Source organism: Balearica regulorum, chromosome 3, assembly GCF_011004875.1.
Source record: "Balearica regulorum gibbericeps isolate bBalReg1 chromosome 3, bBalReg1.pri, whole genome shotgun sequence".
Lineage (NCBI taxonomy): Eukaryota > Metazoa > Chordata > Aves > Gruiformes > Gruidae > Balearica > Balearica regulorum.
This window is the reverse complement of record NC_046186.1, coordinates 118,409,466-118,422,024: the sequence shown is the minus strand read 5'-3', so window position 1 is coordinate 118,422,024 and position 12,559 is coordinate 118,409,466. Positions and strand designations below refer to the sequence as shown.

General features: G+C 42.3%; 1 protein-coding gene across 1 annotated transcript in view; it reads left to right on the top strand.

The window, feature by feature from the left end:
- Positions 1–12,559, top strand: part of MACROD2 (mono-ADP ribosylhydrolase 2) — an 889,996-nt gene that overhangs the window by 583,258 nt on the left and 294,179 nt on the right. The window lies entirely within an intron of this gene.

Sequence of the window (12,559 nt, the reverse complement as noted above, 5' to 3'; positions counted from 1 at the left end):
GTCACTGCATGTGCAGAACTCTCGCTGAAATCAATGGGAGCTTGGAGAAAAGACAGAAGGAAGAACCGGGGCCTTAATACTAACATTTCCCTTTTTCTTTTGTGCAATCCTTACCATAGCACGTGGTACACAACCTTTCAGTTATTTCTTAAATATCTTCAAAGTATTTCAAAACAAGAAATTGTAAAACCAGTTTCTTAAACCTGAAGCCTTTACCATCCACAGATGCGAGTTCTTCATTTCATTCGTTTTCCTCACTGTTTTGGGATTTTTCTTGTGTGGGGTTTTTTTGTTGATTTTTGGTTGGTCCCCCCACCCACCCCCTGCCCCAGTGCTGTACTTGTTCTCCAGAACTGGTATCTATTGGGCATACGTAGCTGTTTAGATGTATATATGCTGCTTTTTGTCTCTCGCACTAAATGGTTTGCATGAATGATAAAGTATTAGTAATGCAAGTGGTTGTTCCTTATAACGTTCCTTGAATAATAATGTGTCTCTGGTTTAGACCTTTTCATGTCTGTCTTTCCTTTAAGAAAAAAAAATTCAAAGCAACAGCACAAGGATCTCAATATGCTTTTTTTAAAAAAAAATGAAAGGGGCATCTGGGGGCAACTCAACCAGAAAAGACAGGGAAATCAAAGCGATAGCTAGATTTTTCTGTTGCAGTTTGATTGTGCAGTTTTCTTCATTTAGGAAATATTTATTTTTTTTAAAAAAGAGAGAAGTCTTTATGTTGCTTCTCCAGTTTTTGCTGCTTCTACAATTTTAAAAATTATATGTACCAGTTATTTCCATACAAAACATTTTTAAAATGGAAGAATTTGATAAGGCATTAAGTGTTACTTGAATCCAATACAAAAATCTGTCTGGATCATTATATTAAGCAGGAAGACATAGAAAATTAAAGTCACGCTTCCATTTAAAATACTAAACTTGTATTTTTGCAGCAGGCACCTATCGAGAGAAAGAATAAATGTCTGTAAGAGAATGAAAGCTGGTAGAACTTAGAGAAAATATACATATTTTTTCGGGGGTTGGTTTGTTTCTTTTTTTACTTTTCCAACATGTGCGATGGCCTTTCTTGCATTGACATTGAAGTTTTATTGAGGCGTATCCTGACACATTTACTGACGCCAAGTGAAGCATTATGCAGATTCATTCAACTTGGTAGAAACACTGTTGGGATTACTCAAAATGAGGAGACGTGTCAGAACCTGCAAACCTGGATTGGCCTTTCTTCAGGACTCCTCATTGTCTGAGTGCCTCGTTGAACGCCTTGCCGCTGTGATTTTTTTTTTTTCCAAAACCTTCCTTCAGACAGTGTGGTGTTTCCATTTTCTGAACCAGCCCCACCGTACCAGAAATAAGGCATCCAGAGTTGGTGACCCATTTTTGGCAATACTGGTGAAGCTTTAACTTGTTTATTTGCGTCATTCGACAGCACCTTGAAAGAGGTAAAAACAGGGGAAATAGGATTTGTATTGCAGTTGAAGTTGAGGTTTTCTTGCTGCCTGCGACGGCTCCGAATCAAGCCACAGATGGTGACGAGGTTCCTGTAGCTGCTGCTGCTCTTGCACAGGCGCTCCAGCAGTGCTGAAAGCAAGGGAGGGCCTTAGGAAAAATCTGAAAGCAGATGTGCCGCAGCTGTAAGGGAAGCGATAATGGAAGCAGTGAATTCAGAACGGGGCGGATGGCAGCAATCTGTCGTCTGGGGCGGGGTGGAAGGACGGAAAGGAAAAAGCTAGAGTGGGGTGACAGCGGAGAATAAATAGGGAGGGGGAAAATACGGCTTTGAGGGGACTCATGATAGCCACAGGAGCGTCTGTAGAGACTGTGCCTGGGAACAGTAGAAAATAAGTTAAAAAATACAAATAACCTCCTTGGTCTTTAAAAACAATCTCCAGTCATATTTATCGTGATTTATGTTACCAGCCCTCCTCAACAGACTTACAGTCGCGTAATCCACAACTGCTGTTATTTATTCTGGATAAAGAAGGCAATTTTGAATGTGATCTCCCTTGACATTTCCCAAGGTCTACTCCTGTCTCATACCTTTCATCATCATGTACTTCTTCAAGGCAATCAGTGGCTCTCTTACCTCTCTCAAAGAGAAACACGCATTTCAGTCGCTCACCCTGGACCAGAGTGACACAGACGTTACAGGTTAGGGGAGATCAATTGCGTAGCCCTGCTCCTCTTCACCTGGGAGGATCTTTGATGTGTTGACAAGGTTGGAATCCAAATAAGACGTTAACCCACTGTATCGCAGTGGCGAAGGTGGCAGGAAGGAAATAAAACAGCGTCTTATTCAACAAGGTATCCTCCCTTTTTCATTTTACAATCTGTGTCAATGGCAGTTAGAGCTATTAGACCTGCATTAAAATTACGTATTACTTATATAAATGGGAGCTATAAATATCACAAATAATAAAACTAAAATTGCGCCAAGGTTCAGGAGACACTATGTCTAAAACCTACAAAATTAAGGACGTTTAGAGGAAAGCCTCAACATCCATCTGCCCTTAATTTACCTCATTATTCTTGGTTGTCAGAGAATGATCTCAGTAACTACATTAATGTCATTTAATGGGTTTTTTCTTGCAAGGTTGGCTCAGATCTGAATCAGACCACAGTAAAGGTGCAGCGGTATTTCCTTGGGTGTGTGGCTTAGATGAAGCAGTAAGGACAGGCTAAGCTAGTGTTAAGGATGAAGCAGTTATTGCCGCTGCAGTCAGTAAATACTTTTGTTGCTGAATATCTCCTTTCAAATGTTTTTATATTAATATAGTCTTGTGAGTTTTTATTCCTGTTTCTTTTAATTTGAAACCACTATAAATGTGAAGCTAGTATTGATCTGTAGATGTGGCACAACATTGATTTGGATCGGGGCCCTACGCACTAAATTTGAGCTCGTTAAGAACGGATTAGTAAGTGTAACGACCTGTATGCTGGAAAAGCTAATGCTGCATTAGGTATGGGCTCGGGCCAGGCTGGCAGCGTCTGCGTCTTCTGAGCACAGTGTATGTCTCAGCATTTGCATCCCCTGGGGTGGAAATCACCCTGGACTACAAGGAGCCTGCGCTGTGGCCAGCAGATCTGCTTTTCACAGCTGCGCTCCTGGAAACGAGACCAGCGCACAAGGATGCTGCCTAGTTCTTAATTAGCCCTTTTGAGAAACAGAGTGCATTCGCCGGCCTGGAGGTGCCTGCTCGGCGCTGGCGGGCGAGTGTTTCTGTCTGAGGCAGGATTGTGCCAGACAGACCTTTTCCTGGACCGTTTCGAGCTCTCCTTTGCCATCACACCCGTGAGGCTGACTGCCGTACAGCATGATCTCATGAAGCTGGAGAAGTCTGGCCCATCATTTTCATTAGAAGTAATATTGTATTGAATCAATGGAAAGAATATTCCTGTGGTTAGGACTCAAGAGAAAGAGAGTTCCTGAATATGCTTTCTGGCAAACACGTATGATTTCCTGTGCTCAGGGAGAGATTTGTTTCACCTAAATTTAGCTTAGGTATCTTGCTTCACTCTGTAGTTAGGAGTTCCCCATGAGACTCATTCATTTGACCTGAAACAGCTGAATTACCCTCTTTATTAAATGTACAGAGAACCTTAGACCAGAAGTCCACCCTTGAAATAGCTTAGCTGAGATGAAGCTGGATCCTAGCTTTCCTCTTAGCAATACACACGTAAGATGAGGCCAGTGGATGCTGCAGGCTCTTGTGAGTAGAAATATGCCGGTGGGGATGAGATGGCCGATATGCTGGTGGGGGTGAGACGCCCAAACGCTGTTGTGACGATGGCCTCTGAGGCTAAAGAATTGGAATCCCTTAATACAACAGGGTTTTTTTGGAGTGAGTATGATTAAATGGTATTATTAATTTTCTGAAAATAGTCAATATCCTTATTTTAAAAAGTAATAAGGGCTCTGTCTGTGTTGTTCTTGTAAAGGAAGTGGCATATTCAAGCTGGCTCTTCACAAAATAGACACTGGTAGTTCAGGGACTCTAGAGGCAAACCTAGCAACCGCTCCACGCTCTGCAGCGCCAAGAGGCTGATGCAACATGGGACATGCAGGTGAATGTCCCTTTCTCCTTTTTTAAAAGGCAAGGGGACGTTTAATTTCTTGCTCTTTGTCATGAAGGAAGCTCATAACTGTTCTCTACTGGAGCTAAAAGCACATCACAGATGTGGTTCAAAATCAGTTTGTCGTTCACTTCAAGCCTGTTTTTGGCATGAGTTGGTATAAAAGGAAAAAAAAATAATTTAAATCTGTTCTGAGTTCTCATTTGGTGTGTTATTCTTTCTTCCTCCTCATCTGCGCTTTTGCTGCTTTAATTGGTGTTTCAACTGCAATGGCTTCTGAACATCCTAGGCAGATGCTGTCTTATAAACCCAACTATTATGTTTCTGTCTATATTTTTTTTTCTGTGTGAGAGGTGGACTGAAAACTGGCTGAGCCGCTGGGATTAAAGGGTTGTGGTCAGTGGCACAAAGTCCAGCTGGAGGCCAGTCGCTAGCAGTGTACCCCAGGGGCTGATAGAGGGTCCAATATTATTAAAGGTCTTCATTAGCGACTTAGATGTTGGGGCAGAAAGCACCCCGGGGAGTTTTCAGACAATACAAAGCTGGGAGAAGTGGCTGATACACCAGATGGTCATGCTGACTTTCAGACATGACCCGAGAGGCTGGACAATTGGGCAGAGGGGATGTCATGAAGTTCAGCAGAGGGAAATGCAAAGTCCTGGCCCTGGCAAGGAACAGCCCCGTGCACTAGTACATGCTGGGGGGGCGACCAGATGGAAAACAGCTCTGCAGAGGCCATCCTGGGGGTCCCAGTGGGCAACAAGCTGACCGTGAGCCAGCAACGCATCCTTGAGGCAGAGCAAGCCACCAGCCTCCTGGGCTGCGTTAGGAAGACTGTTGCCAGCGGGTCAAGGGAGGCGTGATCCTTCCTCTCTGCTCAGCTCTGGGCTCCCCAGTACGAGAGAGAGAGAGAGACATGGACGTACTGGAGCGACTCCAGCGAAGGTCCACAGAGATGATTAAGGGCTTGGACTGTGTTTCACAGAAGGAGCAGCTGAAAGATTGCTCAGCCTGGAGGAGAGAAGGCTCAGTGGCAAGATGTTATCAATGTGTATGAATTGCCTGATGGGTGGGAGTAAAGATGAGCATATCTTCTCAGCGGTACTCACTGAATGGACAAGAGGCAATGGGCACAAACTGAAAATACAGGAAATCCCTTTTAAACAACATAAGAAATCACTTGATTACTCTGAAGCTGGTCAAACAGCACAACAGGTTGCCCACAGAGGTTGTGGAGTCTCTGTCCTTGGAGATATTCCAACCTGACTGGCCGTGGTCCGAGGTGACTGGCTCTAGGTGGCCCTGCTTTGAGCGAGTGGGTTGGACTAGGCAATCTCTGGAGGTGCTTTCCAACCTCAGCTATTCTGCGGTTGTTTGAAACGTTCGATTTCATTTCTGAGGATTTCTAAACATAAATGGCTTATGATTTTTAAAAACATGTACCAAACTGTTAGTTTGTAGTTCCCTCATAAGCTTTGCATTCTGACTACAAATGTGCAAATAGTTTAGAACCGCCCCCAGACAATTCCTTACCCCACAACTGAGTTTATACTTGGGGAAATCAAATAAATTACCTGACCAACTTTCAGTCCAGATCTTTATCCAGGCAATTAATGGAGCTATTACTTTTAATTACTGAAAGATAATAAATTTGAAAATTTTTAAATAAAAACTTGGTGAGATTCCTCAAGCAGTGAATCTTCTTAATTCCATACTACAGTGCTCTACTATCCTGCACAGTTAATTGTAGCAGCTGCTTTCAGTGTCTTCAAAAAATCTATTTTAAATTCATGTACAGTTAGAATACATAGCTGCTAAAAATAATTTGTAAATTATGGATGTTTCCTCAGTGTTGTTTTTCCCCACATTCCCATTGTTGAATGAATGTTCTTTGGTTGAATTTTTTAATTATTTCAGTAAAAATTAAAGAAAATTGTCCCTCATGGCGTGAAATGAGAGACACGGTTTGACACTGAGAATGTTGCCGCTTTTGTCACAACCAGGTCATCAAAGGAAGAGCTTTCCCCGCAGCCCCTTGATCTATTTAGTCTGGCTAATGGGAAATAGTAAAGATATTCTTTTGGCCCTTTAACCTCTCCGGTGGCCTCTTTCAGTAACTGCCCTTTTGTATAAATAGACAGACTTAAAGAAAACCTGCATCTTTGTGGTAAATACTTGTCTGGAGCAGTCTTTAAGTGTGACCAGCAGGGGAAACTTGGGGAGATCCTCTGAAAACTGACACACGTTTCTTTGGATCTCTGTGTTTTCTGAGCTATGATGAAATTCTCTGTGCACTTGTTGCGAATCATTTTTACCAAACAGGAATCCTTCAATCAGCTTTCAGTAGCTTTGCGACAGGTTCTCTCTCTCAATAATCATTTGTCACCCAGCTGTTAGATTTTTATTTTTACTTTAATTACAACTGGTAAAATTTTCTAAACCAGTTGTCCTTCGATTGTGCAATGTTAACTTACATTTAGGTAAATAAAGGTGCATAGAAAAGTCTTGAGCTGCAGTATAAAAAGGATGTTTCATGTTGGGTCTGAATGTGAACTTAACTGTAGTTGCTTGACCAGCACTTTGTCAGCTCTCGGTATCATTTGAGAACAAAAGTTTGAGGCATAGAAACTTTGTAAACTTTGAGGCATGGAAGATAGGTGGACGCATACGTCTCTACCAGAAAAATCCCCTCAACTTTTTTTTTTTTTTTGGCACGTGGATGCTGAACAGCTGGATGTTGTAGCTCATGAACCTGCCAGTGTGCGAACGGGGAAGCTCATATGAATGCTTAAAGGTTTGTGTGTGTGATCTGCTGTATTCAAGAGACTAATTTTTGAGGCACTAATTACCTTTGTATTCTTTAAAGGCAGATTAATAAACATGCTAATATGGTTCGTAATGAAAACTGAGTTTGAATGTTTTCTTATTCAATTCTTCCATTTAATTTTTTCCTCTTCATTTTCAGCATAGGGGATTGCATTAGAGTTTTCTATTCATAAGTTTCCTTTGATAGTTACTTGCAAAATTTGTTGTGCATTAAATTACAGTTCACAATGATGACAAATACAGAATTTATGGCAGGAGATTGACTGGGAAATAACATAAGGCTTTATTTTATTTTTCTTCAAAATAGTAGCATAAGGAGTTTTAAAAGGCAACAGGATAGAATTATAGTTAGTGGTTTAGGAAATGGTATGTTTTAGAAGTTTGATCTAGTAAAAGTAAAAACTTGACTCTGAATGTTTGCTGTTACTGATATGTTAAATATGTATGTATGTATCCTGTGAATATTTTGTGCAGCTTAAGAGGTGCAATAGGCCCTGAAGTTTATAGGTTTATTGTGCTTTTTGGAGTTAGGTGATTTTACAGAGCGTGTTATTTTGAAAAGCATTTAATGCACCAAATTTTTTTAGCAGCTTTGGCTGATCAACAGAAAAATCAGTGTAGCTGATACAGGAGTTGTTGACCGCTGAAAAGTAGCGCTATAACTGGGTTCAGGCTGCTTAGGCTCACAGAAATTAAGTCAGGGCAGACTAACGGTTATGGCAAGGGGAAAGGAACAGTTATTTGCTGTTTCTCCGGGTGCTAACTCACATCGCTTGACTTAGGGATGGCCAGGTAGCGCGCTTGCATCCCTCTCGCTGTTCTTGAGCTCTGCGGATCCTCCTCTTGCTGAAGGCGTAGGTGGTGCTATTTGTGGTTGCGTACCACAAGTCGGCGTCGGCACAACAGAGGTGATTTCGTATAAAGAGAGTATAGGAGTACTGGGTGTTAATGCCGTGGGGAGCGGGCCGCCGCAGGTAAGTGGTACTGTTGCGCACACCTGGAGCCACACTTGTGTGGGCATGGATGAGCTTTGAAGTGTTTCCAGGTCTGAACCCCCCTGCTTATGCATTAAAAAGAATGATTGCAATGGGTTTGGAGTTTGTGCAACTGATGGTTAAATATCATTTTCTGCAACTAAAAGAGCTGAAAGGTTTTCTCTAAGTTCATCCAGGACTATGCTTTTTCTGATGTTTCATATTCCAGCTGGACAACCGTGATTCAACTCAACGTGTCAGCAACACGGGGGGTGGGGGTGGGGGGGGAAGGAATACAAAATGCGTGTCACCAGCCAAACAAGGGAAATGAAAACCACCTTCTGTCGAACCACACCGAGCTCTCTCCTGTCTTCCCGTTTCCTGGCAGAGGTCCTGTACATTCCCTGCCATTGTAGCACCTCGACCACGTGTTCCAAGTGATAAATGTCCACCGCTATATTCCCTACCACACCTCTTCACCATCCACCAGATTCAAATAATAAAAATCTTGTCCTGAAAATAAATTATTCATTATCCAAACAATTGATACCATTTTAAATTGGTTTACTTTGTGGTTTAGCTGTTACTTACTGTCATAGCGCAATGCCAGAGTCTTCATAGCAGCACTTTATAATGCCATGATGTACGTGCCATAGCTTTTTGGTGTTGCGCGTTAAAAGATATTCATAGCATGGTACCTAAACGTGCTTTTTCCCTGGCAGAAAGCATAGGCTTTAGGCAGTAAATACTTCTTTTTCCCAAGGTGGACGTGACAAGTCATAGAGGAAGGAAGTAGAACGTCATTAATCCATGGTGTTTTACAAAGTTATTAAAATGTATATATTTACGTTACGGTGAACTTTTTGAAAATACAAATGTGGGATCTTAGGTATAAAAAGTCCCATGCAGCAGAGCTCGTTTGCAGCACAGGCAGCTTTACCTTGTAACCCTCTGCTTTACCTCTGCAGCGGCCCTCTGGCATTCACCCTCATGAATCACAGCGGAGCAGTGTGTCAGGGCTACTCTTGAACAAGCAATTTTCTCTCTGCCCACTCACCTGCCACTTCAGTTCATGAGGCAATCGCCAACTCTAAGACAAGCAATCTAGCAAAGGTGCTCCCTGTGCTACTTTTAAGACAAGAATGCCTACTGCACAGAGGAACTCATCTTACTGTAATATTTTGATATAAAAATGAAGGAAGATGAAAAACAAAACTTGAGTCCAACTTTAAAAATAATAAACTGAGGTACTGTGAGGGAGCGCAGTCAGGTCCTCTGAGTGGCGGGAGTGCGGCATTGTATATTGAAGCAAGGATTCAAGTTTCTGCATATTTGACATGGAGAGTGTTTTGGCACTTAGATTTTTGGAGCTTTGGGTCTTTCTTTGGTCTGGGTGTTAGTGTTTCTGTAATTTCTTAATGCTGTTAAGGTTCTGTAAGGATAGTCTTTCACAGTGGAAGGCGAGTTAATTATTTTTGCTCCATAAAAAACAGACAAAAAGAAATAACTACATCACATTTTCTTGGCCACTGCAAAAGACAGTTGCACTGGTGCAGTGCTCAAAAGCCAAAATCCAAGGCGACTTCCCACTCGCTGGCAGATAAGAGGGAGAAAGGTCAGAGAGGCTGTGAGCGGGTAACTCCTAGCAGCCTCAGGGGGATAAAGGGCAGGCGGCTCAGGAGCGCTTGAGGCTTCCCAGGCTCTGGAGGAAGATGACTGGAAGGGAAGCAGCCCAGCCTGAGCTGATACAAGAAGGCATTGTTTTCATTGAGCAAAGGCTGGCTGCTACCTTCAGGTTACGGAAAAAGAACAGGGAGATGAAGAGGCAACTTCTGGAGATCACAAAGGAGCAAGCTGCTTGTTGAATAAATCTTTTCCCAGTGTCAGTTATCTGCTGTTCCTCTAGCAAAGTGCCTCTATCACAGGTCCCAGAGCGCTGGGGATACATGGAGCGTGTTTGCTGCATGGACGTTCCACTGCTGCTCAGCTCCTCCAGACTGAGATGCTGAGAACGGTAGTCTTTTTTAACATCCTGACGTTTGTTCAGATGCAAGGTTCTCTGCAGTGGTGGCACAGGCCCTAGCTAGCAAGGAGAGTGACCAAAAAAAAGTCTAAGCATAAAATATATGGCCACTTTTTTCCAAGGGAATGTTTGTTACCTTGAACTTGCTGGAGAAGCTTGTATTGTTGTTTGTGTGTAGCACGTGTAACTACCTTCTACTCGGAGATAGTGAGAACTTTTGACTTCGTTGAACAATTAGATAAAAATTGTTTCTACTTGTAATTTCAGTAAAAACAAAACCTTTTTTTAAAGTTCATGAGTTTTTGTGAAGATACAGTAATGCAAGTTGCACGAAGGAATGGCTCCGAAGCATGAGTATTAGTTAGCCCGCTTCACGAGGTGGTCCACCGAAATCAGGGAAAGCTCAATTTGTGTCTGTTGTTTTGTCTGCCTGGAAGAAGAGCGCTTACCTCGCATGTGGCTTGGTACGTGGCAGAAATGACACTGGGATGCCGGTGCAGAATGCCGAGCACTTAATTCGAAGAAAGTCCTTGCTCTGTGAAAAGCAATTATAGGACTGCAGTAGGAGGCATCTGGTCATGTAGACATAGCAATTGTATTCATCTAATGTATAACAGTTAATACATTGCAGCTCAGTGGTGAACAGAACCCCTTGTTGTGACAAGCCCTTAAGTATTTAAATACCCAGGTCCTTCTTATTGAAATGTCTTAGAGTCCAACTTGGCCTCTGCATGGTGACTATTGTAAATTTTCCTCATGAAACTGCATTACACGTCATCCTAATTAGCGCGCTGCTGTAGCCTTAGTAAAGAAAACATTAGATTAAAAAGTACAGAGGCTGAGTGGTGCCCACTCCTCTTCTACAGGAATAAAATCCAGTTCAGTCTTACAGTATTCACGCAGCGGATTTATTTGGCCTCTTTCTCTAGATGATGGCAGCAGGGTAGTGGAAGCTTTTGCCGTTATTACTTGCGTTTTACCTCCAGAGTTGTATCTGTTATGAGTGCTGTCAGGGTTGTATTTCTTATTAACCCTGAAGTAAAGCAAACATGCTATTTCATTGGCAAAGAAATTAAAGGTTGGTCATAAATAGCAGTTACCAGCAACAAATTAAGACGAGAAACGTTTTATTGTGAAAATAGGAATGAATGTTTCCTACTGTGAAATTGAATTTTTTATTGAAATCAAATATATAATTAAGGATGATATTATGCACGGAAAAGGTTAGAAATCTTAACATTTCTTGTCCATAAAGCCAAATATTGTAGTATGTTGATATCCATGCTGTGAGTTTCCCCATTACTGCTCTGCCAGTAATTTCAACCTGGCATCTAGACTAAATTGTCTCCCTAGGAGCAAGAAGCAACACAGTTGATATGTGATCTCGGGCACGGGCCTTTCTTGAATGAATAAAAGCACTGTCACATTTTACGAAATTACATCTGCTGGTTATATGCTGTGATTCATCTCTGAATGAGGGAGAGGGCAGAGCTCATCTAAGTTATGGCACAGAACCGGTATTCGGAAGGAGCTTGATGGGATTTTACACGCTCTTGTAGCTCCATTCAGATATGTTTCAGGCGCATGACAGAAACTGAAAGCAAGGTGATGATTATGACGTGTCTACACAGTAATTTTAAAGTAGGTATTAAGAAACAGGCACAACACGCAAATTGCTAGCTAAAGCTTGCTAAGCAGCCTCAGAGCAGCGTATTTTGTGAATGAAAATGAAGAAATGTGACGCATCTGCCACGTGATGCCGAAAATGCAGTTGTCTAATCTCTTCTCTGGGCAAAGCTGAAAAGGAAGCCCAGTGCTCTGAAGCCTGCAGGCTTGCCTTCACACTCTTGGCTCCAGCAGCCCCAGTAAACACAGCTGCGGTGCGAGATCTCGACGGTGCGTGCTGAGCCTGTCCCATAGTGCAGTGGTCGGTCTTGTAAATCTCTTCAAGATCATCAAGAGCCTCCCCAGCCCGTGGGCCCCCAGGCGCGTGGGGATCTGAAGCCATTGGTGGTGCTGGAGGATTGTTTCCCCTTGCCCAGCGTTGCGGGGCCAGTAAGAGAAGGAACCTGAATCCTCCGTTGTTCGTTCCCTGCGGCTGACAGGAGTATCTAAAGCAACGTGCTGTTACTTGTGGAAAAAAACGGAGAACAAAACACTTGTTTGGAACAATTATCTCTTAACATGTGAAACTTCAACAGTGGTGAATTTTAAAATCTGTTGCTAAACTGGACAAAAATCATCCTTTCTGCTCCTCTCTTATTGCTGGAGCATCTGTGCTACCTCATCTTCAGCTCTGTAACTGTGTGTTTGGTGGTTTTTTCCCCTACTCCATTCCTCATTTCCTTAAAGAACTGATTCGTTGTGATTTATTGGGTACAAACTACAAAGCTAAGTATTTTTTCAGGAATGTAAGTTGTAGTGGTTGTGAGAAGGAATGAGACTGTAATTCTCCCCACTTTATTTTACTTAAGTTTTTTTCAGAGGGGAGAGGAGGACGTATTCTTTCCATTAGACCTCTCCTTTCTTAATCACTATTCCCTAATTAATTCCCTGGTTAAATATAAAGCAAGCATTAGCTTTGAATAATGTTTTCCTGTGTGATTAAGTAAAGAAGAATTGCCTTTCTTTTGTATGATGACTCATCGCC